Below are 25,978 nucleotides of genomic sequence, written 5' to 3' on the forward strand. Positions count from 1 at the left end.
CGTCATTGAGACTAGGATTGGAAAAAATGGACATTGCCTATGAAAACGACCTTATATTGGCATTTTCATGAAGTAGATATGACAAATCAGTCGGAGTGGGGGCCATCCAAGCGAGGCCAACCATAGTGTAATTCACACGCACCGGGTCTCGAATATGTATCTTGGTCGTTTTCTCCTAGTCGATTCCGAGGAAAAAATGCTCGTATTCTTGTATTACGCCAAGTTAGCTTAGTCGTTTAAAAGCTGAATCATAGTATTATAAAGTGTTACATATAACGTAGGTTCGTACGTAGGTGAAGCCTAAGTTTGAGGAACACGGAATTTTAGAAGTGCAGGCTAAATTTAGAGGGAATATTACGTGTCTCACTATCTTCTCTTCACCTTTATAGGTTACACAAGACTGGATTATCAAATGGCTGTTCAGTGTTATGATGTTATGACTATTTACAAATCTAATGAAATAATATTTTAAGCACATATAGCAAACTAAGCAAAGTCCGATCCGGCCCCGCGGCGTAGAGGGCAATGCGTCCGCCTGTGACCCGACGGCCTCGGGTTCGATTCCCGGCCGGGTCAGGGGTTTTTAATTGTAAATTATTAATATCCCTGGCCTGGGGACTGGGTGCTTGTGCCGTCCTTAATGTTCCTTTTCTTACACTCTACACTTCCTCAATTACAATTACACGCAGGTTCATATCCTATGGTGCAGGTAGGGCCCCGAAGATATAGCATTTAAAAGAAAAAGCAAAGTCCGACTCCTTGGCTGAATGGTCAGCGTTAAGACCTTCGATTCAGAGGGTTCCGTGTTCGATTCCCGGTCGGGTCGGGGATTTTAATCGCGTGTGATTAATTCTTCTAGCTCGGGGATTAGTTGTTAGTGTTTGTCCCAAAACTCTCCTCTTCATATTCATAGAACACTCCACACTACCAACCACCACAGAAACACGCAATAGTTATGAAATCCCTCCATTTAGGTTTGGCGTCAGGAAGGGCATCCGGCCATAAAACAGGGCCACATCCACATGTGCGACACAGTTCGCACCCGCGACCCCACAAGTTGTGGGAAAAGCGGTATAATGATAAGAATTAGATAATAAACTAAGCAAACTAAACATAATTATGATAGAACGAATTTAGTTTATCGTATAGATAATGTGATCAATCAGTGTCATCGGACACTATAAATTTGCATTAAAATGTTTATTTTCTTTGTCCCGTGGCTACGACCACGATATCAAAACCCACGTAAAACTACAAGCTTGTTTACTTTCTTGCTGCTTACTTTTTAAATATGCCACAGAATTTTTTCAAGATAGCGAGCTGAGAATTTTCAAACCTAACTACCTACATCAGTTTTTGCTTCTAGTTTTGGTGAGCACACGTTCTGTATTCAGCAGAACAATACTACTCATTCGAAGCATATGGTAAGACTTAATGAATACACATTTCCTGTAATCTGGGGACCATTATAAGGATTAATATAGAAGTTAGCAACGTCTATGATAATAATAATAATAATAATAATAATAATAATAATAATAATAATAAAGAAAATGAATATTGTAGGCACCTTCTAAAAATAGGTCTAAGCTATTTGTAGCTATAAAAATACTATTAATTTCATTCAAATCATCCTTTTATTCTAAACAAACGTATTGCAGTCCGATTCCTTGGCTAAATGGTTAGCGTTGAGGCTTTTGGTTCATAGGGTCCCGGGTTCGATTCCCGGCCGGATCGGGGATTTTGATCGCGTCTGATTTAATTCTGGGAGATTGTGTTTGTCCCAAAATTTTCCTCTTCATATTCAGACAACACACTGCACTGCCAACCACTACAGAAACACGCGATTGTGATTACATCCCTCCACTTAGGGTTGGCGTCAGGAAGGGTATCTTGCCGTAAAACAAGGCCAAATCCACATATGTGTGACACAGTTCGCACCCGCGACCCCACAGATGTGGGAAAAGCGGTAGTAGAAGAAGAAGAAGAAGAAGAAGAAGAAGAAGGTCGGTATAAAAGATTGAAAAAGAATAATTTGAGAACAGCAATCGCATTTTATTCACAAAATCGTTATTTTTAAACTTCGGTGACACCGTTGTATATTTGAGGAAGTTCTTCAGAAATCTTATAAAGATCATTCCAAAGTGATGAGTACCATAATGATCACACCTAAATAGACTGTGTATAGTATGAGAAAAAACATTGTAATGTTTAGCTCAAGAATCAACTCTGCTTCAACTGCACTACGTCTGCGAATCTTGTTTTCTATTCTTCGAAGCTATTTTTACACTCAAAACACATCTTAGCCTGTAGTTTCATAAACTAATAATACATTGTAATTTATCATACAGTAGAGTGAGACCTTTAAATGTACGTCCGACGAATGCCGTAGATCAAACACACATCAATCTGGCCAGCGCAGTTGATTAGGCTCTCGCCTCCTCTGCACAAGATCGCTGGATTGAAACCAGACACAGCCGGTTTGCACTGAACGGCACTTACATGCGAGAGATTCATGTGGGTAATTTTACTGGCTCGTTGAAATGGTAGGCCTAACATTTTGGCACTCCAGTTTTCTAATATTATTATTATTATTATTATTATTATTATTATTATTATTATTATTATTATTATTATTATTATTATTATTATTATTATTATTATTGGGTTTAAATCCCAATAACTACTTTTATGGTTTTCGGAGACGCCCAGGTGCCAGAATTTCGTCCCACAGAATTTCTTTCACGAACCAGTAAATGATCATATCTACTTCCAAGAGGCTGGTGATCATAAGCACCCTCAAATACTACTTACTGAGCCAGGATCGAACCCACCAGCTTGAGCGCTACACCGTCTGAACTACTTAGTCTGGACTTTATTCAGAATTATTTAAAGTCAATAGTAGTAGAACAGACATTAAACAAGTTGTTCTAATATATCACCTCAGTCTTGATCGTTAGCGTCCGACTCATTGGCTGAGGCCTTCGGCTCAAAGGGTTCCGGTTTCGACTCTCGACCGGGTTGGGGATTTAAATCGCGTCTGATTAATACTTCTGGCTCGGGGACTGGATACTTGTGTTTGTCCTAACAATTTCCTCATCATATTCAGACAACGCAGTACACTACCAATCACCACAGAAACACCCAATAGTGATTACATCCCTCTATATATGGTTGGCGTCAGGAAGGGCATCCGGCCGTAACACAGGGCCAAACCCACATGTGCGACACATCTCGCACCCGCGACCCCAAAGACGTGGGAAAAGCGGTAGTAGAAGCAGAAGAAGAAATATTGATCCTTAGCGCTATGTACAGCCCAATACCTCAGCGTTCTTTAACTCTCTGCTGGGTACTTCCATGGCGCCAAGAAGCGAATGACGAATATATGGTCCGGGCTGTCTGTATTATGTATGTATGTATGTCCTGTCATCAATAAATCCCGAGGAGAACACCACTACACTAACCCCAGTCTTCTTCTTGCAGCCTACAGGAGAGCGTGATGGCCGACTGACTTCGTCTCTGACTTTTCATCAAGGTGATGTTTTTCGAGTCCCGGCCAATGCATGTGGGATTTTTGAAATTCAGAGTCACGCATCTGTGTTTCGAATCTTACCTAAGGTCACATGGTTATAATCGTGACATCATCAGCCACGTAATACCACAAGCTTGCTTGCTTTTCTCATAGCATATTTTGTTTCGTATTTATAATTTTAAGCATACCTATCATCCCACATTTCCCGCTAGTACTAGAACGATCCGTCCCGTTCCACGTCGTCCTGCTATTCAGCACTGCCCGCGTCGTCCTACTTAGGAAGGCCAACGAACGTGAGCGGTGTGTTAAATAAAACTGAAGTTCGGGCTTGATAATCTGACGATGTCATAACGGAATGGTACCTGACACCAAGTCCTTGCGCCCTCCAGTCTTGATCCCTCATTATTTAAGGACGTTCATTTTTATTTCAAAGTCACGCGCTGGTCCTAATGCAAATCCACCTGACGTCGTCGGAATTCGAACCTGGGCTAGAGCACTTCGCCAGGGCGTACTCCGACAACGCTTCCTCTTTTCTCTATTTGCTTTACGTCGCACCGTCACAGACAGGTAATATAGCGACCATTGGATAGGAATGGGCTACGACTGGGAAGGAAGCGGATATGGCCTCAAGTAAGGCATTTGCGTTGTAAGAAAATGAGAAACCGCCGGGCTGAATGGCTCTGACCCCAAATTGACAGGTTCGATCCTGGCTCAGACCGGTGGAATTTGAAGGTGCTCAAGTACGTCAGCTTCGTGTCGGTAGATTTATTGGCACATAAAATAAATCCTGCAGGACTAAATTCCGGCACTTCGGCGTCTCCAAAAAACGTAAAAGTAGTTAGTGGGACGTAAAGCCAATAACATTATTATTAAAATGAGAAACCACGGAAAGCCATCCTCAAGGTTGCAGACAGAGAGGTTTAAACCTACTGTCTCCCGAATACCAGCTCGCAGCTACGTAACCCAAACCGCGAAGCCATTCGCTAATTACGACAACGCTTATTATGGAATATGTACATCATTTTCGTTTTCAAAAATTCCTCTGTCATGGAGCCGAGTTGCTATGATAACAAAATGGTACAATGTAGCATTTACCACAAAATAATTAACAATAACCTCGAAGATATAGTATTGTACTTACAAAGATACGTTTCTTATGTTTTCTGGTTGTCTTTTCCTATTTTTTGCAAGTAACTTATTTTGTTTACGTCCCACCGACGATGACGACGATGGGATAGGAAAGGCGTAGGAGTGGGAAGGAAGCGGCCGTGAACTTAATAAAGGTACAGCCCCAGGATTTGACTGGTGTGAAAAAGGAAAACCATTTTCAGGGCTGCCGACAGTGGGTTCAAACCCACTATCTCCCGGATGCAAACTCACAGCTGCGCACCCCTAACCGCACGACCATCTCGCCCGTTGCAGTATTTTAACGTCACACTGACTCAGGACTATTGGCGACGATGCGATACGAAAGAGCTAGGACTGGCGATGTATCAGCCATGACTCAATTAAGATTCAGCCCCATATTTGCCTGGTGTGAAAATGGGAAAACACTGAAAGTCGCTTTCAGGGCTGCCAACAGTGGGGTTCAGATCCACCATCTTCCGAATGCAAGCTCAAAGCTTTGCGAACCGAACCACGAGGCCAACTTGCTCGGTGGCTGTTTCTTTACAGAAAGGGTCAATGACCTATGTGTTACGTTTCTTAAAAGAACAATTATCAACATCATCATCATCGTGTTTATCTAAATCTTCCGGTATCCAATGAACTTGTGAAAGCACAAAATTATTATTTCTTCTCCTTTATTCATAAATCATGAGCATGTATAATTATAAAACCGAAGACACGTTTCTGTTTACAAATTCTGAAATGTACTTTGAGTCAGGCAATCTCTTAAGATTCGTAATACTTATCCTTAAGTTCAGTTCCACGATAGTGGTTAACAGGTCATCAAGTAGGACCCACTATCTACTGTGTTTCTCTTTCCTGTAGCCGAGCAAGTGGCTGTGTGGTTTGGGTCACGCAGCCATCAGCTTGCATTCGAGAGATAGTGGGTTCGAACCCACTGTCGACAGCCCTGAAGATGGCTTTCCGTGGTTTCCCATTTTCACACCAGACAAATGCTGGGGATGTACCATAATTAAAGCCAAGCTCGCTTCCTTTCCACTCCTAGCCTTTTCCTATCCCATCGTCGCCATAAGACCTATCTATGTCGGTACGACGTAAAGCAGATTGTAAATATGTGTAGTCTCATCTCGCTCATCCTATACTATCACTCTATATCTCTTATTAAATAAATGATCCGATAATGTTATCGTCTTTACAGAGTTCTGGTGCACAATCTTCCTTATTTTTGGATACATTGAGGATTTTGATCACTGACTGATATTGCTATAGAGACAACAACATTTCGTATTTTCTCAGGAGGCAACTAGAATTGGAATCAATATTTAAAGAAGTGGAATTTTACACAGCTATCTAACTAGCAGCTAACGGCTAACTTTGAGTCGAGCTTTAAACTCTGGTTACCTAATCTGTTGCCTCTGAGGTGGACGTAGTGACAGCGCAAATCGTTACCCGTCTGGCTTTAATGACATGATTACAGGCTTGCACAATATGATGAACGATGTGGCGGGAGCATTACACTCATCCGCTCTCAAAAAGTACTTATTCCCGGCGTTCGACTTTGAGCGAAACCTGAAATACATTTTTAAGTAATGTTTGTCCATTTTCACTCGGAATAACTGCCACAGGACCATCGAATACGTGAATTATTTCTTTGATGGCATCGTTAATGGTGGATTTCCATCTTTTGTATCATCAGCTCCGAGGCTAACTGGATCTTCAAATAGCACCACTGGAGGTCAAATTGTTGTAAGGAAACTGTAAATGGTGGCACAAAAATGCAGCGTACTGGGCAAGATGAAAAGTAAGGTAGTTTGCTATGGCTTTCCTCAATGAGCCAGAAATGCTACTGCAGCACGACTGACCATATGCATAACACCATCCATAGCAATTATACGCTCCTTTTACAGTCGTGTTCTGAATGGCGTTACTCGGCAATATCCATACCTAACAGCTCCTATACTACCACGGCCATACACAAGACTTGAGACTTCAATGGAGGCTACATTTCGTTCTGACAGATACAAAAATACTGCATCTAACAGGAAGTAGCACCAGGTAGAACAGAAGACTAAAATGTGCAAAATTCCAGTTTCCTTGCAAATAAAGTACAGTAGAAACTCAATTATCCGGATCTTAGTTATCCGGACCTTAGTTATCCGGATCCTCAATTATCCGGACGTGGAAGGTCCCTGATTTTTTTAATATATCGATACGTTACGTAAGCTTTAAGGCTTCATAACTGTTCACAAATGTGTTATATATTGTAATGTATGTTTATTTTAGCCCGCATGGTGGCCATTATCGTTAAGACGTGAAGTACACGCGGTCTGGCACCGTAGTTAGCCGGTTCGAGTCCCGTTGGTCGAAAAAATTGTCACCTTCAGAATGTTGGCCGGCAGGGTAGGGGAGGCGCTGGTATACAATTTATAATCACTAGACTGCGTGCCAAAATCCTGGATTAAATTACAAACCTATCCGCAGTGCTCATATGGAGTGAGGGCATATGACGCTGTTGATGGTGATTCGTCCGTCGGATGGGGAGGTAAAGCCTTGAGCAGACCCCTTGGTGCTATTTTGACAGGAGTAGGCTATGTGGCGGCATCGGGGTTTACCCTCTCCCTTCCTACTATCACATATTACATCATTCATTTAATCTCATTAACTCCTCTGATGAGGTTGGCGTCAGGAAGGGCATCCGATCGTAAAAACTCGCTGCGACGATTCGTCTCACTTCATACCTGACGCCGTAGATATACGGGACAACGGTTGAACATACAAATATTGCATGTTTATTTTATTAGTCTTCATGTGCATCTATCTTTAATTTTTAAAATGTTGAATTCATAATAGTTCATAAATGTTTCATATACTGTATTGTATATTTATTTTATTACAATAAAATTTCGAATTCGATTATCCGGATTTTTGCTTATTTGTACTACCACTGGTACCAACTAGTCCGGATAATCGAGTTCCTTTTGTACCAGCTATTTAACAAAACTAAGACTGAATTTAATATCGAATTCTACTATCAGCATTAATTGAAATGCCTTTCTCAGCATCTGGCAAATGGCACTTACTCATTGCCCATGGCAACATCCTTTCCAAATGCTCGTGTAAACCACAAAAACCATCCTGTTCAGATATGTACAGTGCACACACAAGTACACGCTATTCAGTCCTTTACTATTAAAGAGCGCAAATTATGAAAACCACAGCTAATGGCGAATATACGTACTGGTAGTCCTCCTACATCTGGACTTGGACTCCACTTGTAAATTTCACAACAGTTACTCATAGAAAATCTATCAGTTACCTCGTAAGTTCTGTATCCAGGGATGAAAAGCAAAGCAAGCACATAAGTGCTTGTTTCGAAATCGTCAGCCACGGGATCACATTTTTAAGTGTGACCTGAACAACAGAAACTCGACCTTCCACTTCATAAATCCCATACGCACTGGCCAGGTTTCGAATCACGGACGGCGTTATGAAAAGCTATGATCTATGATTATGCATATTAGACGCTTTCTTACAACCTGGATAACTGTGTTAGTTCTTCTTCCGACGCTTGTCCCACACCCCGGTGAGTTCGTGCAGTGAACTTCGTTACACATGTGGCCCTGTTTTAAGGCCAGATGCCTTTAACTAACGCTAGTCCCATGAGAATTCACTGTTGCGTATTTGGTTGTGTTTAGTGTCGTGGTGTGATGTAGGTATACTAAGAGGGGTAGATTGAGCCAATGTGGCTAAAATCATCTACCCAACAGGAAATCGATTATTATTATTATTATTATTATTATTATTATTATTATTATTATTATTATTATTATTATTATTTTAAACTACCGCCAGGAGTCTTCTTTGTTTTAGTATTCTCCCGAGGCAAGCGTCTAATAAATTGTGCCACTCAGTCAGTTAGTATATTGCAGTCCCTGAAGAAAATATAGCCGGACTGAGTAGTTCTGAGGGTTGAGACGCTGGCTTTCTGACCCCAACTTGGCAGGTTCCATCATGGCTCAGTCCAGTAGTAGTAGAAGGTGCCTCGTGTCGGTACATTTACTGGCCCGTAAAAGAACTCCTGCGGGACTAAATTCCGGCACCTCAGCATCCCCGAAATTCGTAAAAGTAGTTAGTGGGACGTAAAGCAAATAACATTATAATAATTCAAGAAAATATACCTGAATTCCATTTTCCTTATAATAGGTTAACATCGCACTAACAAAGGTGGTTCCTCTGCGACATTGGTATGAAAATTGCTAGGACTGGGAAAGTCGGAGCAATGACTAAAATTGAAATACATCCCTAGCATTTGTTTTGTAGGAACATGGTAAACCATGGGAAAACATCTTCACGATTTTGACGGTGTCGTTCGAATCGATCATATCATAAATTCAAGGTTATATTTTATTAACAGTCTCCGAGACTCGAACCCAGAACGCGTAGTGAAGCGTAGGAGCCATGGAGGGTCTGATTAACACTTCTCGCAAAAACATAAGTGGGTTTTAGCTTACCTCCAGTATATGACCGTTTCCTCCAATGGCTGCTACTTGAAGATTAAGAGCACAGATTTTTATCACGAACTCTTATTTCTAATAGATGTGAAGTGCATTTACGAATACGTGGTACTCGCATAATCGATACGCCTACACACTGAACCCTTGACTTATAGAATTATGGGTTCAACACAGCTGGAAAATAACAGCAGAGAACAGCGAAAACTGAAACGCCTGGACGATTAATGATAGGATTCAACTATGTCCAAACTCATTGCTACGAGGAAATTCATTTGAACGAAGTGTTTCACCTAGATCCAAGGAAGGTGGACTGGGTGGGGGAAGTGACGTAATAAGGAGCAGTAATATGGTAGATGACATGCAATTACTGAAACTGCCGCTGTTCAACAGGTAGCGTAAAACTAGAACAGCCAGCATTTCTGCTCTAAAAACATTAGCCGGATACCTCATTACTTCCCGAACAAAGTAACTGTGACATAACCTCAAGGAAAACAGTGGTGCAAAAGGAGGAGGAGACAAGTGAAACGAATCACAAGTAGTCCAGCCTCAGTTTCTACTTCCACAATACACATATACAGATAAATAGTGTAATACACATTTCACTTTTAGGCGTTATTTGAACTTATTCTGATCCTTGCTATACGCTAATGTGTTTAAGTCCTGACCGCAATCTTCACAAACCCTGGAAGTAGATGATATTTGAATCACACCAGTGACCATCCTCGGATTAGTTATCTGCGATTTGCCTTCATCAAGTTCAAGCAATTGCTGGGATGGCGTCCTTCTCAGAGGCAACGGCCTATTTATTCCTACTTCTCTGTCCACCCGTCCTGATTCTCATCCGTAGCTGGGCTGACTGTCCCAGACGGTAGAGCGCTGGCTTTCTGAACCCAAGGTGATAGGTTCGTTCTCGGCTGAGTTCGGTGATATTAGAAAGCTCTCCAAAAACCGTAAACGTAGTTAATGGGAAGTGAAACATTATTATTATTATTATTATTATTATTATTATTATTATTATTATTATTATTATTCATTTCAGTACTAGACTTATTTAATTGAAAATACACACACTAGTACTGACACTACACGACACAGGTTATCGAACAGACGTTACGTAAACACAAATTAATCACGATGTCACAAATCCAAACATGGAGATGCTACAAATAAAATACTGTGTATTCAGCTATTTAATGTTTGCCTGAGCGGCGTAGTCACTGGCTTTACGCCAAGGCAGCCGTGGTCTAAACATGGCCAGTGTATATAGGTTTTTGAAATAAAAAGTCTCTTTTATGTGGTTCGGATTCCACGTAAAACTGGAGGACCCGTGACTATGAACACGATATCAACAGTCACATAAAGCAAGAAGTTTGATTTGCATTTATTTAATGTTTGCATGACTTGCGACGCCTAATCAGCTATGTACCTGTTGATAACTATTGCGGGACTGACTGTGGAAGGATCCTCAATATGCATTATTTAAAGGTGATTTCGATTTAAATTAACCATGCCATGTAAAAAGTTGCCTACCCTCGATAAACCAATCTTTGAAAAAAAAACAGCTTACTAGGTTCCATCAATTCTATTTTGCGTTTCGTAAACGTAATACAGTCCTCAATTGATGACTTAACATGCCAACTAGGAAGTCTGATGCTTGATGCCCGATAATGGCACACATTTAAGAACGATCCATCACCTTTCAAGTGGTTGATGACCAACTCAAATTGCTGTGAAAAATAATATCGGAAGGATTTCCTTAAAATCTTTGAGAAAAAGACCATATCTCGGTCCGAAATGAGTGAACCGCTAACCTTCTCATTTCTCATTGGTCAAGATCAAGAAATAATAATTTTTATTTGGACTTATTAAGATCAATGTGACGCTGATGCTAACAATATCCTGGCACAGTGGTCTAGTCACTTGATTCCTAACCCATGTGTCCTGGGTACGAATCGTGGCGATTTCGTGTGTAATTTTTGCTAAAGTCATCGCATGATAACAGGATAGGATTAAGTCTGTGTGGTCCACTGATACCACAAACGTAGCAAGGTGTTGTTGAAGAAAGAAATGTCACATGTATAGTAAGTAGACGGAGCTGTTAGTCATCATGGACTCCTAACTGTTATTAGGAAGAAACAACAAATATTATTCTTGGTATTATTTTCTGTGGAGAGGTTTTCTTCCACTGTTTTCATTCGTTCTTTTGTTGAGTGTGGCGCATGCTTTCTCCAACCGAGATTCAATATTGCTACGGAATAAAGATTTAAGTGACTTACGACGGAAGTGCAGAGCTAACTTACAGGATCTCGAAAACAAGGCACTAAGAACGCTGTGCTGATATCGTGCCAGTACAGTTGGCAAGTTGACATCGAATAACGGGCGGGATCGTCGGAGTCATAGAGCGTATTCTTCGTGAGACCTCTCTGGTCATTGTAAGACGTGCTTAACGAGGTTCAGTGTTCATATGCATGGGAAACTTGGGTGGTGTGTGAGGTTCATTCTTTCAATTGTTTCTCTCACAACTCCGGTCGGTTTTCCGAGATTTTTCTCGGATTTTATACCCCGCATATCCATGACCCAACAACCCCGAAGGGCCATAGCCTACCAAGCGACCGCTGCTCAGTCCGAACGCCTCCAGATTATGAGGTGTCGTGTGGTCAGCACGACGAATCCTCTCGGCCGTTATTCATGGCTTTCTAGACCAGGGCCGCCATCTCACCGTCAGATGGCTCCTCAATTCTAATCACGTAGGCCGAATGGACCTTGAAACAGCCCTCAGATCCAGGTAAAAATCCATGACCTGGCCGGGATTCGAACCCGGAGCCTCCGGGTAAGAGGCATGCACGCTACCCCTACACCGCGGTGCTGGCTCGGATTTTATATACAGTAAGTTCATTCTTATGAGCTACGAAGAAACGAAAGTTGGAGTCCAAACTTCAGCAGTTTTTGAAATTATTTCTTGATTTCTATGTTTTCCTGTTTCGCTGCAGTAAATTACGGAATAATAATAATAATAATAATAATAATAATAATAATAATAATAATAATAATAATAATAATAATAATAGTAATAATAAAAATAATTACGTGTTGCTGTTGTTAGGCTTGTTCATCCCTTGTAAGGCAGTCTCTCTGATGATAGTGGGCACCAACTACTATCTATGGGGAACTGCGTGTTTGTGTGGTAGATGATAATGTTGTGTGTGATGTGCGAGTTGCAAGAATGTTGGGGACAACACAGTTACCCTGTCCCAGAGCCAGGGAATTAACAGTTTTAGATTAAAATTCTTTGACCCAGCAAGGAATCGAACCTGGGCCCCGAGGACTGGAGGCCAAGGCGCTGACCACTCAACCATATAATAATAATAATAATAATAACAATAACAATAATAATAATAATAATAATAATAATAAAAAAAAAGTCATGTCCGTACACGCCATGTAGACCCTTGGAGGAATGAAAGGTAAATGCGTCCACTATTCACAACCTCAGCAGTAAGTGGGATAGAGTGGTTGGATCTATGGCCAGCCACCTTTAACGCTAGGATTTAACATGGTACTCATGTTTGGTGCAGGTTGAGTGAGCCTACGGGGTATGTATCTCTCCAGAAGTGAAAAATCTCTTTTCTAAAATTTTTCGACTTCCTGACAGGGAATCGAACCCACGTCCTTCCGAGTAAAACGAGCATGCTTATATCGCTCAGCTGGGTAGCCCCTAATAATAATAATAATAATAATAATAATAATAATAATAATAATAATAATAATGTTATTGGTTTCTAGAGTACCATTCAGTATTTTTATGGGTTTTAGACACTTCGAGGTACCGTGATTTTATTCTGCTGTAGTTCTTGTACGTGCCGGTAAATCTACCGACACGAGGCTGAAGCATTTGAGTACTTTCAAGTACAACAGGACTGAGCCGGGATCGAATCCACCAACTTGGACTCAGAAGGCCTGTACTTTTACCATCTGAGCCACTTAACCCGGCTGTAAAATAGAAAGTGACGTGTGATGAATGAATGAATGACAGTGAGGAGTCTATCACAAGAAAGAGGAAACAATGTCAGACTCAACTGGAACACCTGTGGTTGCCAACCCACCCTCCCAGTATGAGACCCCTTGAAGGTTGCCTCTTGCGACAGACAGGGATATCATGGATGTATTTTGAGCTTCTACCGATAGAGGAGATACTCTAGCCTAGTTATATATGTTGAAGGTGCTCAAATACGCCAGCCTCATGTCGGTAGATTTACGAGAACGTAAAAGAACTCCTGCGGGACAAAATTCCGGCACCTCTCGGAAAATCGTAAAAGTAGTTCATGGGATTTATTATTATTATTGTTATTATTATTATTATTATTATTATTATTATTATTATTATTATTATTATTATTATTATTATTATTATTCGGCTCCTTCACTGAATGATCAGCGTCGCAGCTTTCGATTCAAGGGGTCCTAACCTCATCAGGAAGAGGGGACCCCACCACGTGGTGAATATCCTCTACTCCAGTACTGATCCTCAGGATGCTACTTTCAGGTTGAAATACTTTGTTTTACAACCATATTTCCGGTCGGCTATAGAAACATAATGGGTAATGAAACAAACTTCCGTCCTGTTCTACATGCTCTAGTCGTGCCGGTATGGTTCCTTTCTCCACACTAACATACTTAGGTTACCAGAAAACACATTGAGGAGTCCAAGAGAAAATCGCTGCTGCTATATATAACGGGTTCAATACATCGTGGTCAACAGTCCGGTGAACTAAATTTGTGTGAAGTTAGGCTGGCAATCTGTAATGCTGAAGAGTCTATATTGGGGTACCTGTAATTATTGGGGTCTTGAATTGTAAATAACTATCTAAACGGGACGGTGCGGGCGTGCTCGGTTTATCTGGAAGGATTTGGATTCTATTCCCCGTTGGGAAGGCGAGGAAATTAGGAACCAGCCTTCCACTCTGCACAGTCGCATGGCCCTGAGGTTCAATCGACCTACAAAATAAATGAGAACCAGGTAATTCCTGTAGGGAAAGTGTCGAGTATAGTGCTACATGCCGAGGTCACGAAAATAAACCCCGTGGCACAACAGGATTTGGCCTGTAAAGACGATTCCTGTCCAGCCATATAGCCTGCAGATTTTGGAGTGCCAGGTGATCAGCTTGGCGACATCACCAGCCGTATTACTTGGCTTTCGTGACCAAGTCGCTGCTTCTCGTATTTGACACCTCCTCTGTTGGTCTCACGAGGCTGAGTGAATCCCGCTCCAGCCCTCATTCCAGAATGAAAGTACTTGGACTGGACCGGAATCGAACTCGAAGTTTACAGGTAAACGGCAGGCACGCTACACCTACACTATGGAGCCGGCGTTGTCAGAAATAGAGGAAATCTTTACCTTCTACTCCTTCAGAGACCTTCTGGTTTATACGGAGAAATAAGAAGTGTGCAGTATAATAGTTAGCATTCCAAATTTCGCCTGGATTTAGACTTGAAATGAGTAATCATGGAAAACTATATCTACGATGGCTAAGAGACGTTCTAACCCACCTTTCTTCTCTGTTGTGCTCCTGAAGCTGAATTAACCTAAGGTCCAGATCCTAAAACAGGCCAAAATTCTTGGCTGAGTCGGGAATCGAACTTGGATCAACTGGTAGCGAAGTTAATCAGCTAACCAACAGGCGATGGTATTGGCACTAAAATAAAAATCTCTCAGCATTTCCCCAAAGTATGTGGAAAAGTCAGCGTAACCACTGACTGCTCCGGTTTTCAAAACCCTGATCCTTCGTCTCGTACCATAACATCTGTAAACATCCTATTGTGTGAAGTCAGACATGGAGGGTACGTTGTGATCAGCTGTATTTTACCACAAGGAAGTGTGTTCCCAATCTAAATTATCCTTATATTGCTCATACTTCAGGATGATTCTTCAGTGCTGGAGCGAAAACTGGCTATGAATAATTCTCTGTTGGCTGTTTCACGTTGCAGTTTTTCGAAAATGCTGGGATAGGCTGTGTCCTTAATTAAGCTACAGATCCGATATTTATTTGACGTAAAGAAATGGAATAGTGTGTAAACCATCTTAGGGGTTGCCGACGGTGAAGTTTCAACCTCCCATCCGAATAAAAAACGTTCAGTAACACAACTTGTACAACATTGCCAGCTCAACTCGGATATCAATGATACTACTCATAAGAGTGCAGAACAGGGAGAGCTATTATAGTAAATACAGAAGGAAAGTATTCATAGCGATGAGATGGACAGGTGAATGTAAATAGAAATAAAGATGCTGGGTGAAGCTGTGCATATTGATCACTTAGATAGTGGAGCTATGTGATGCAAACTGATGAAAATCCATTGCCTAAGAGACGAGAGCTAAATTCTATGTTTGGATTCAAAATAATAATAATAATAATAATAATAATAATAATAATAATAATAATAATAATAATAATAATAATAATAATAATAACAATAATAATAATGAGAAGAATAAGAAGAATCCTTTCGATTGCTATAGATTTTAAGATAAGTGGTACGCTGGAATTTTGTTTCTAAGTGGAGTTCTTTAGAACACGATTTCGCAACCTTAAGGGAAACTTCCCAAGTAAACCATGAGACCTTGTAGAGGTGGAGAGCCTTGTGCGTCCCAATGAAACAGATAGCCGAGCCGTAGGTTCAACCATGTCCGATGGATGTCTGTCGAGAGACCAGACTAACGAATGGTTCATCGAAAGGTGGGTAACAGCCTTTCGGAAATTGCAAGGACAGCAGTCTGGATGATTGACTGATGTGGTCTTGTAATGATATTTAACATGGCTTAGCCATGTTGATACTACCACACGGCTGAAAGCAACGGGAAACTACAGCCTTAACTATCTCCCGAGGACATGCAGGTCTCTCTGTGTGAATTAATGATGTATTGATGATGGCTTCCTCCCGGGTAAAATATTCCGGAGATAAAAGAGTCCCCCTATTCCAATCTCCAGGTAGGGATTATGTGAGAGGGGGCAATCATCACAAAGATGAATACTGACATCCTGTGAGTCATAGAGTGGAATGTTAGAAGTTTGAATCGTTATTGTAAGTTAGAGAACCTGAAAAGGGAAATGGATAAATTAAATTCAGATGCAGTTGGTACAAGTGAAGTGCGTTGGCAGGAAGAGTAGGATTTGTGCTAAGGCGACAGCGGAATTATCAACAGTAGTTGGTTTAATAATGAATAAGAAATAGTGCAGCGGGTAAGCTTGTACGACCAGCATAGTGAACGGTTTATTGTTGTCAAGATAGACACCAGGCAACAGTACAAGTCTATATGTCAACTAGCTCAGCGGACGATGAAGAAATCGAAAGAATATATCTATATGAAGAGATAGAAGATTTAACACAATATGTAAAAGGAGGCGAGAATCTAATTTTGATGGGAGACTGGAATACGGTAGTAGGCCAAGGAAGAGAAGATAATGCAGTACGAGAATCTGGACTGGGACAAAGGAATGAAAGAGGAAGTCTGCCCCGATCAAAATTTAGTTCGGGAGACACTGAGAGCTATCAATTAAGACTTTATGATTACGCAGAGATTCAGAAATAAGACGCTGGTTTGCAAGACCTTTCCAGGAGCACACGTGGACTATGACCACAATTTGTTGGTCATGAAATGCCATCTGAAGTCGAAGAAATTTCTGAAAGGAAGGAATGCAAGAAGATGGGATTTAGATAAGTTGAATAAAAGAGGGTGGGGGAATATTTCAAGAAACATGTTACATAAGAACTAAATGAGAAGGCTGAAGGAACCATAATGGATGAAAAGTGGACAATCGTAAAGAATGAAATCAGTAGGGATGCTGAAGATAGGTTAGGAAGAAAGGTAAGATCAAGTAAGAATCAGTGGATAACTCGGGAGATACTAGACCTGATTGACGAACGGCGGAAGTACAAGAATGCAAAGAATTAGGAAGGCAGAAAAGAATACAGGCGATTAAAGAATGAAGCAGAACGGCTAAGGAACTGAAAGAAATGTGCAAGGATGTTTAAGGCTGTATGTGTAGGAAAGGTAGATGCTGCATACAGGATACAGATCACTGCTCCTAGAGGAAGTAATTTGAATACAAATACTGTAGCAGGACTATTTATTTATTTATTTATTTATTTATTTATTTATTTATTTATTTATTTATTTATTTATTAAATACTTCCTCTCATGTAGAGGCTGCCTTGCAGTGAAGTATACTTTTACATTAGTTTTTCGAAAAGAAATAGATACAATCTCGAGAAATTTAGATGGTAGCCTAACTGTAACAATGCTTTTCTTAGAATTATTATTGAACCCCTTAAGGCAATGACGGCAATTTACCCTAAAGTTATCATTGGTGGAGATATCTGTTTCCAATAATTGGCGGCAAAAGCGGGAATTGGTCTTCACCCCCCACCCCTCTCTCCAATCATCAGACCCACTATGACGATTTCCTCTAGCTGGTACTTATCTCAGAAGTAAGGATTTGTTGGTACGTAAATAGTGGGCATCTGCGGGCTGCGACTTACGGCTTTCAAAGCGGACAGTTGGCTCGATGATGTAACCTCTCTCCTTATTTTTAAAGGCAACAATGTCGATCGTTCTGTAGCTTCCGTTGTCCGAAGGTTTGAGCTCGTCTCACTAATGGAATCGTCACGCGGAGAAAGATTATGTTCTGAGCTCCAGACAGCGTGCAATGCGTGAAGGCGAACTGCTGGCTGCTCCAGAATCGTGTGCGGTTGGATACACTCAAGGTCGCCAGCTGCGATTTCATTCAGAAAAACTGTAGTACCGAGCAAGTGGCCGCGTGGTTTGGGTCACGCAGCTGTCAGTTTGCATTCGAGAGATAGTGAGTTCGAAATCCACTGTCGGCAGCCCTGAAGATAGCTTTCCGTGGTTTCTCATTTTCACACCAGACAAATGCTGGGGATGTGCCATAATTAAGGCCACGGTCACTTCCTTTCCACTCCTAGAACTTTCCTATTCCATCGTTGCCATAAAACATACCTGTGTCAGTGCGACGTAAAGGAACTTAATCGTGGATCACGGGGACTCTTCCACCGAACTACCTGGCGTGTCATACACCTACTGCACTGTATACACAACGAAGCACTGCGCCTTACACCGTCCTTAGTACCGACATTTATACTGACCTTACTGTAGTACCGCGCTGAATTGCTGCAAAATGAGACGTGTTATTAAACGGTAGTAGTCATAACAGAGCACAACACTTCACACTGACCTTGGTCCCAAGCTATGCACCAACCCCAGAACCGTAATTGCAAATTGATCTTCCATTTCCTGAGTCTAGTAGCTGACACCTCTGTTGAGAGATTGATTCGAGTGTTAAATAATAATGAATTCATACAAATTAATTAATTCATTCATTTTGTCTAAGATATAATTTAATGCAGTTTCATTTATTACTGAGCAAGTGGTTGCGTGGTTCAGCTTGCATTCGGAAAATAGTGGGTTCGAACCCCGCTGTCGGCAGCCCTGAAGATCGCTTTCCGTGTTTTTTTCCATTTTCACACCAGGTAAATGCTAGAGCTGTACCTTAAGTAAGGCCACGGTCGCTTCCTTCCCACTTCTAGCCCTTTCCTATCCCAACGTCGCCATAAGATGTATCTGAGTCAGTGCGACGTAAAGCAAATTGTAAAAAAAAATATATTATATTTTCAATCTCCTGTAACCAATTATATATGATAGAGTTCTCCACATTGCTGCCGTTTTTGGATCAGTGGATGAATTCCAAATTTATTCTGTTTACGAGCAAAATATCATGCACTTCATCTGGGATTAAGTAACATGAAATCTTCATCAGACGATGATGAGGTGCGCATACTGGCCGCCGAAACTCAACTGGGACAACGCATGAGAGCTTACAAATCGCAGTAGGCCAGTACTTAAATGTGGCCAGATTACTACGAAAACTACGTTGCTTCGGTCGATGGTAAGTCTATGCTAAGAGCGGTGTTTTCTTGGAGATAAGACCTAAGGCACAACGCACTTAGTTCCTTCGTAGCTCATCTATTGATCCAAAAATCACTGCAATGCGAAGTATTTTTATTATATGCATACAGATTTAAGACAAAATCCAAACAGGTTTTCTTGTTGTTTTTTTTTTTTGTTTTTTGTTTTTTGTTTTGTATGAGAATGACAAATATTTCATTCGATTGCGTCCTCGGCAGGATTAGTTTGTGTATCTTTATTTACTGTCTTTGCTGGCGCGACGTGCACTGTGTCTTCTGGTACGGACTAGAACAAATTTGTTGCTTTCATTGACCTATCTCAGTCTCATCCTTGCTTTGATAAAATGTAAGTGGCTGAGATATGAGCGATGCCAGTAACGTCGTTCATTATGCAACTTGTCCCCGTAATGAACGGTGTGAAAATGTCACTCATGGGGTCAGTTGGTTTGTGCATTTCAGTGAGCCAGGCAACGTCTGGCTCAGTGAGGAAAGCAATGGGAAACTGCATCACTCCTCATTACCCTAGTGCGCCTTTCAGTGATGCCTAGGCCATCTATGTTAGCTGATGATGGAGATGTCGAGGATTCAACCAGCCTTCGGGGTGAGTACTCATCATCATTCATTCTTATTAATTGTTATTCGACAATTGAACAAGATCGTAGCCAAGATCTCAACAGAATGAGGTGCTAGGTGCGAGGCTAAGCAAATGGAGTATCAATTTGCAGGTGCCGTGCTAGGATAAGAGGGTATCTCGGAACCTCGTGCTAGGGTAAGAGGGTATCTCGGAACCTAATTCAGTGCGAAATGCGGTGCTCTGTTATGACTGCTACCAAGCCTTAGGCCTGTGGTTTTGGAATGTTATCTCATTTTGCAGTTCAGTTGGGGGCCTACGGGCAGTAATGAGGACCGTACAAAATGCAGTGCTTCGTTAGTAGGTATAGTAAGAATGTAAACCTCCATCCGTATGGGTCCATGAGGATACAAAGTGTGGCCTGTAAAGATACCTCTAACAAATTTGTAACAAATGTATTCCTCCGAAGCGAAATTCTCTACCAGGACGGTAGGACCTACCTTATCACAGAGGAGAATCACAAGAACGTAATCAATTAAGATTTCAGATAATAATAATAACAACAATAATAATAATATAATTTGTTTAAAGTCCTGAAAATGCTATAGATTTCAAGAAACGGTGGGGTATTGGAATTTTCTCCTGTAGTATATCTTAAACATACCAACAACACGGAGTTGTGGCATTACAGCATTCTTAATACAACCGACCTCAACCAGGATCGAAGCAGCCATCCTGGAAACAGAAGGGCAAAGATTAACCTACTGCGCCACTAAGGCCGGCTAAAGAGTTTAAAGATCAGGCTTCTATAGTTCGTAACCTCGGCACTGATTGGAATAGTGTAGAGTGGTTAGTGGTTAGGGAATTAACCTGATAACGGTACTCGTTTTTTGTATAGGCTGAGTGTTCCTCTCCAGAGATGGAATCTCGTTTCAAAATTTTTCGAAATTGTGACGGGGAATCGAAATCTTTCCGGGTGAACCAAGAACGCCATGCCACTTCAATTAAGCAGCTCCTTTTTTTCCAGAACATTTCGCTCATTAACAAGTCAGCGTCATTTGTTTAAAGAGTTCAAGGAGCAACAGATGACATAGTAGTTTGGTAGAGTAAAATTCACATAAAGATTGTTAAATATGGCGGTGAGGATTTTAAACATATGTTCACAAAACTTACCATTAAACATTTTTTTTAAATCTACGAGTATTTTCTGAGGAAACCATCGATTATGGCACAGTCGTTGATCTAATAATAATAGTAATAATAATGTTATTGGATTTTTAAGTCCCACTGACTGCCTTTAAGGTTTTCGAACACGATCAGGTACCGGAAGTTTGTCGTAGTTTTTTCACATGCCGGTAAATCTACCGATACGAAGCTGGCGTATTTGAGCACCTGCAAATACCACCGGACTGGGTCGGGGTCGAACCCACCAACTTGGGCTCAGAAAGTCAATGCTTCTAAAGTCTGAACCACTCAGCCTGGTTGCCTGTTTTCAGCATGGCAGGTTCGAAGGTGACTGAGGTCGGAGGCATTTTAGAGCGTATGAACGTGACAACTCCTTGTCGTTGGCTTCCAGCACGATAAAGAATTCCCAACGCATGGCGTCCGTTAAGTCCGTTAGCCATTAGAATAGACGTAATAATAATAATAATAATAATAATAATAATAATAATAATAATAATAATAATAATAATAATAATATGTATTAATAATAATATATTATATATCTGCAGGCCTCTGTGAATTTACTGAACGTCGCAAACTCTGTTTGCAACTAGGGCTGTGGCCTCATTTAGTTCTATACCTCCTATCTTTAAATCGTTAGAAACTTAGTCTAACCATCGTCGACTTGGTCTCCCTCTACTTCTCTTACCTTCCGGAACAGAGTCCATTATTCTCCTAGGTGACTTGTCTTCCTCGATTCGCCTCACATGACCCCACCACGAAGCCGATTTATGCGTACAGCTTCATCTATTGAGTTCATTCCTAACTTAGCCTTTATCTCCTCATTCCGAGTACTCTCCTGTCATTGTTCCCACCCGTTTGTACCAGCAATAATTCTCTCTACTTTCATGTCTGTACTTCTAACATATGAATGAGATATTCTATGTCCACCCAGCTCACGCTCCCGTAAAGCTAAGTTGGTCTGCAAACAGACCGATGTAAAGATAGTTTCGTCCGGGAGCTGACTTCCTTCTTAAATAATACTGTTGATCGCTCACTGCATTAGCTTTACTGCACCTTGATTCAATCTCACTTACTATATTACCATCCTGAGAGAACACACATCCTACATACTTCAAATTATCTACCTGTTCCAGCTTTGTATCGCCAATCTGACCTTAAATTCTGTTGAATTTCTTACCTACTGACAGCAATTTAGTCTTCGAAAGGCTAATTTTCATACCATACTCATTGCAACTATTTTCAAGTTCCAAGATATTAGACTGCAGGCTCCCGGTACAATCTGCCATTAAGACCAAGTCGTCAGCATAGGCCAGACTGCTTACTGCATTTCCACCTAACTGAATCCCTCCCTGCAACTTTATACCTTTCAGCAGATGATCCATGTAAACTACGAACAACAAAGGTGAAAGATTACAGCCTTGTCTAACCTGAAACAGGAACTCATTCCACCATCAATTCTCATTGTCAACATAAATGCCTTTGATTTATTTTAATAATCTACCCTTAATCCCATAGCCCCCAGTATGGTGAACATCTTTTCCCTTGGTACCCAGTCATATGCTTTCTCTAGATCTACGAAACATAAACACAACTGCCTATTCCTCTCGTAGCATTTTTCAGTTACCTGGCGCATACTGAAAATCTGATCCTGACAGCCTCTCTGTGGCCTGAAACCACACTTGTTTTCATCCAGCTTCCTCTCAACCACAGATCGCACCCTCCTTTCCAAGATGCCAGTGAACACTTTGCCTCGTATACTAATCAACGAGATACCTCGATAGTTGTTGCAATCCTTCCTTTACCGAGCTCGATACCTGCAGTCGCTTAAGAGCGGCCAGTATCCAGTAATCTGGAGATAGTGGGTTCGAGCCCCACTGTCGGCAGCCCTGAAGATGGTATTCCGTGGTTTCCCATTTTCACACCAGGCAAATGCCGGGGCTGTACCTTAATTAAGGCCACGGCCGCTTCCTTCCAATTCCTAGGCCTTTCCTATCCCATCGTCGCCATAAGACCTATCTGTGTCGGTGCGACGTAAAGCAAACAGCAAAAAAAAAAAAAAAAAATCCTTCCTGGTCCCTTGCTTATAGATAGGCAGAATTACTGCTTTTGTCCAATCTGAAGGTACATTACCAACACTCCATGCTAATCTTACTACTCTATGAAGCCATTTCATCCCTGCCTTCCTACAATACTTCAACATTTCAGGTCTAATTTTATCTATTCCTTCTGCTTTATGACAATGTAGTTTATTTACCATCCTTTCCACTTCCTCAAGCGTAATTTCACCAACATAATTTTCCTCCTCTCTATGAGCTCGGTTGTTCGCGACACTACAATGAATATTTTACGTTGAGAAGATTTTCAAAATATTCCCTCCACCTGTCCAATGATTCCCTGGGATCTATTATGAATTCACCTGAATTACCCAAAAGACTGTTCATTTCATTTTTCCCTCCCTTCTAGAATGTTTTCCCTGCTGCTTGACTTAGCCTTTCCAGGTTATTACCAAAATCTTCCCACAAGTTCTTTTTGGATTCAACAACTATTTGTTTCACTCTGTTTCTTTCATCTACGTACAAATCCCTGTCTGCATCTCCCTTGTTTGGAGCCATTTCTGGTAAGCCTTCTGTTTACGTTTACAAGCTGCTCTCACTTCATCGTTCCACCAAGATGTTAGCTTTTTCCCATCTTTACACACGGTTGTTCTTAGGCATTCTCTTGCTGTTTCCACTACAGCATTCCTGTATGCCACCCATTCTCTTTCTATATTCTAAACCTGCTTACTGTCCACTGTTCAGAACTTCTCACTAATCATATCTATGTACTTCTGTCTAATTTCCTCGTCCTCGAGATTTTCTACACTTATTCGTTTGCAGACAGATTTCACTTTCACTCTCCTAGGCCTAGAGATTCTTAGTCCACTACAGATCAGATAGTGGTCTGTATCATCCAAAAATCCCCGAAAAACCCGTACATTCCTAACAGATTTCCTGAATTCGACGTCGGTTAAGATATAGTCTATTATGGATCTTGTGCCCCTACCCTTCTACGTGTAGCGGTGAATAGCCTTATGCTTGAAGAATGTATTCGTAGCTGCTAAACTCATACTAGCACAGAAGTTCAGCAAACGCTTCCCATTCCTATTAGCTTCTATATCTTCCCCTCATTTACCAATCACCCTTTCGTATCGTTCAGTTCTATTTCCAACTCTCGCATTGAAATCGCCCATTAGCACTATCCTATCCTGGCTGTTCACCCTGACTACGGTGTCACTCACTGCTTCATAAAACTTGTCAACTTCAACCTCATCTGCACCCTCACATGGTAAATACACTGTGACAATTCTGGTCCTAATTCCTCCAACTTCCAAATCTACCCACATCATTCGCTCATTTACATGCTTGAAATAGTATTCCTGATGAACAGTCCTGCCCCACACTCTGCCCTTCCATTTTTAACACCCGTCAAGTACAATTTATAATCTCCTATCTCTTCCTCGTTATCTCCCCTTACCCGAATATCACGTACTACTAGCACATCCATACGCATCCTTTATGCTGACTCAGCCAGTTCTACTTTCTTTTTCTCATAAGCCACATTAATATTGATAGCTCCCTACCGAATTCCATTTCGTTCGCCAAGTTGTTTTCAAGGAGTTCCTCGCGTGTCAAATGGGAGTGGGACTCCGTTACTCCCATAGGTCCGAGGCTTGCTTAAAAAGTTCTGACTTGGTAAATTCGTGAAGCAACATGCTACCCTACTTACAAATAGTCAAAGTGAGGACCTCTCCTCTAACGGGTTAGGGACCACTGGTGAATTGTATAGTCCTAGCCGCTTGAGCACAAGGAGGGCCACGACTCAGAATATGTCCGAGATGCCCATTCCCATTCCGTAGCAACTGGTATCCAGACTCTCAGGACCACTTACTAGGCCACTCAGCCGTTGTCCATGGTTTACGAACTAGGACGTAACTACAGTAGCCCACACCATATTCTTCTTCTTCTTCTTCTTATTATTATTATTATTATTATTATTATTATTATTATTATTATTATTATTATTATCCAACATAATGAGAGATGATGATGATGATGATGACGGTGGTGGTGGTGGTAGTGGTGGTGGTGATTTCCACAAATGACGAGAGTTTCTTAAAATAAATGAGATGTTAAAACCACCTTCGCTCTGTAGGGATAAAGTCCCTATTTCGTACCTGGTTATTCCAAATTCAATTCCTGTCTCTTTCACTACAATATCTGCATTCAATCTACCTCGGCAGCAGGTGCCTTGGCAAAACAATGTGACTGGTGCCAATGTGTGCCACTGATTTAAATTTTAACGAACAAGGCGTAAATAATGTAAACAAAATGTAGCTTTCGCTACCCTTTCTACAAGAAGGCCATCAAGGCACATTAAGCCAGGAAAATACATCTATTCTCCACAGCGTATCAACACAAACAACCCCCGTCTCCGTTAAACCTAAAAAACACCCCCCCCCTTCACCTCACACCCCATCGTAACCAACCTTACCCCACAACCGCTCACCATAGAACTACTTCAAGCACTCCAAACACGTATAACTAACTGTAGCTAACCCCGTTGAGACAGACCCTCGCCAGCCACTCCTCCCCCTACCCATAATTAAATACTGCATACCTCACATACCTAAAATCCCCCCTCCCCCTCTTTTACGACCCACTGAAACTGCCTCATTAAACATCGTCCTATGCATAACCCCAATTACATAGTCGAAACTGACTTCTCTTTCAAAGACTCCCCGATACCCACTCCAGGTACTCCAATTATTTATCATCCCGGAAGCACTGGAAATAGGGCTCAGCACGTCGCACCGACTGTAATGTCGCAAATTTCGAACCAAAACGTACCAACAGTCCACGCTTTACGAGCAACTACGTCAGATTGAAATGTAAGACCGAATAGGTCGGTAATTTCAACTTCTATCTCAGCTGCCGCTCTTCAAGCAGTAGCAGTCGCTACGTGAGACAGACATATTACAGCTTCTCTGAAATATTATGTTTTCCTTTAACTTTGATACAGTATCTA

The 25,978-nt window shown here is 41.3% G+C and overlaps 1 protein-coding gene across 2 annotated transcripts in view; it reads right to left on the reverse strand.

Moving 5' to 3' along the window:
* The window catches only part of LOC136862875 (uncharacterized), a 238,822-nt gene that overhangs the window by 174,792 nt on the left and 38,052 nt on the right, over nucleotides 1–25,978 (reverse strand). Inside the window, exon 1 of one of the 2 annotated variants that reach the window (XM_067139147.2) lies at nucleotides 9,172–9,311. The exons of the other annotated variant lie outside the window; for it this stretch is intronic. The gene's annotated coding sequence lies outside the window, so the exon portion shown is untranslated. Of the gene's footprint in view, nucleotides 1–9,171; nucleotides 9,312–25,978 lie in introns of those variants that run through there. 2 annotated transcript variants of the gene reach the window in all.

Source organism: Anabrus simplex, chromosome 2 (assembly GCF_040414725.1).
Source record: "Anabrus simplex isolate iqAnaSimp1 chromosome 2, ASM4041472v1, whole genome shotgun sequence".
NCBI lineage: Eukaryota > Metazoa > Arthropoda > Insecta > Orthoptera > Tettigoniidae > Anabrus > Anabrus simplex.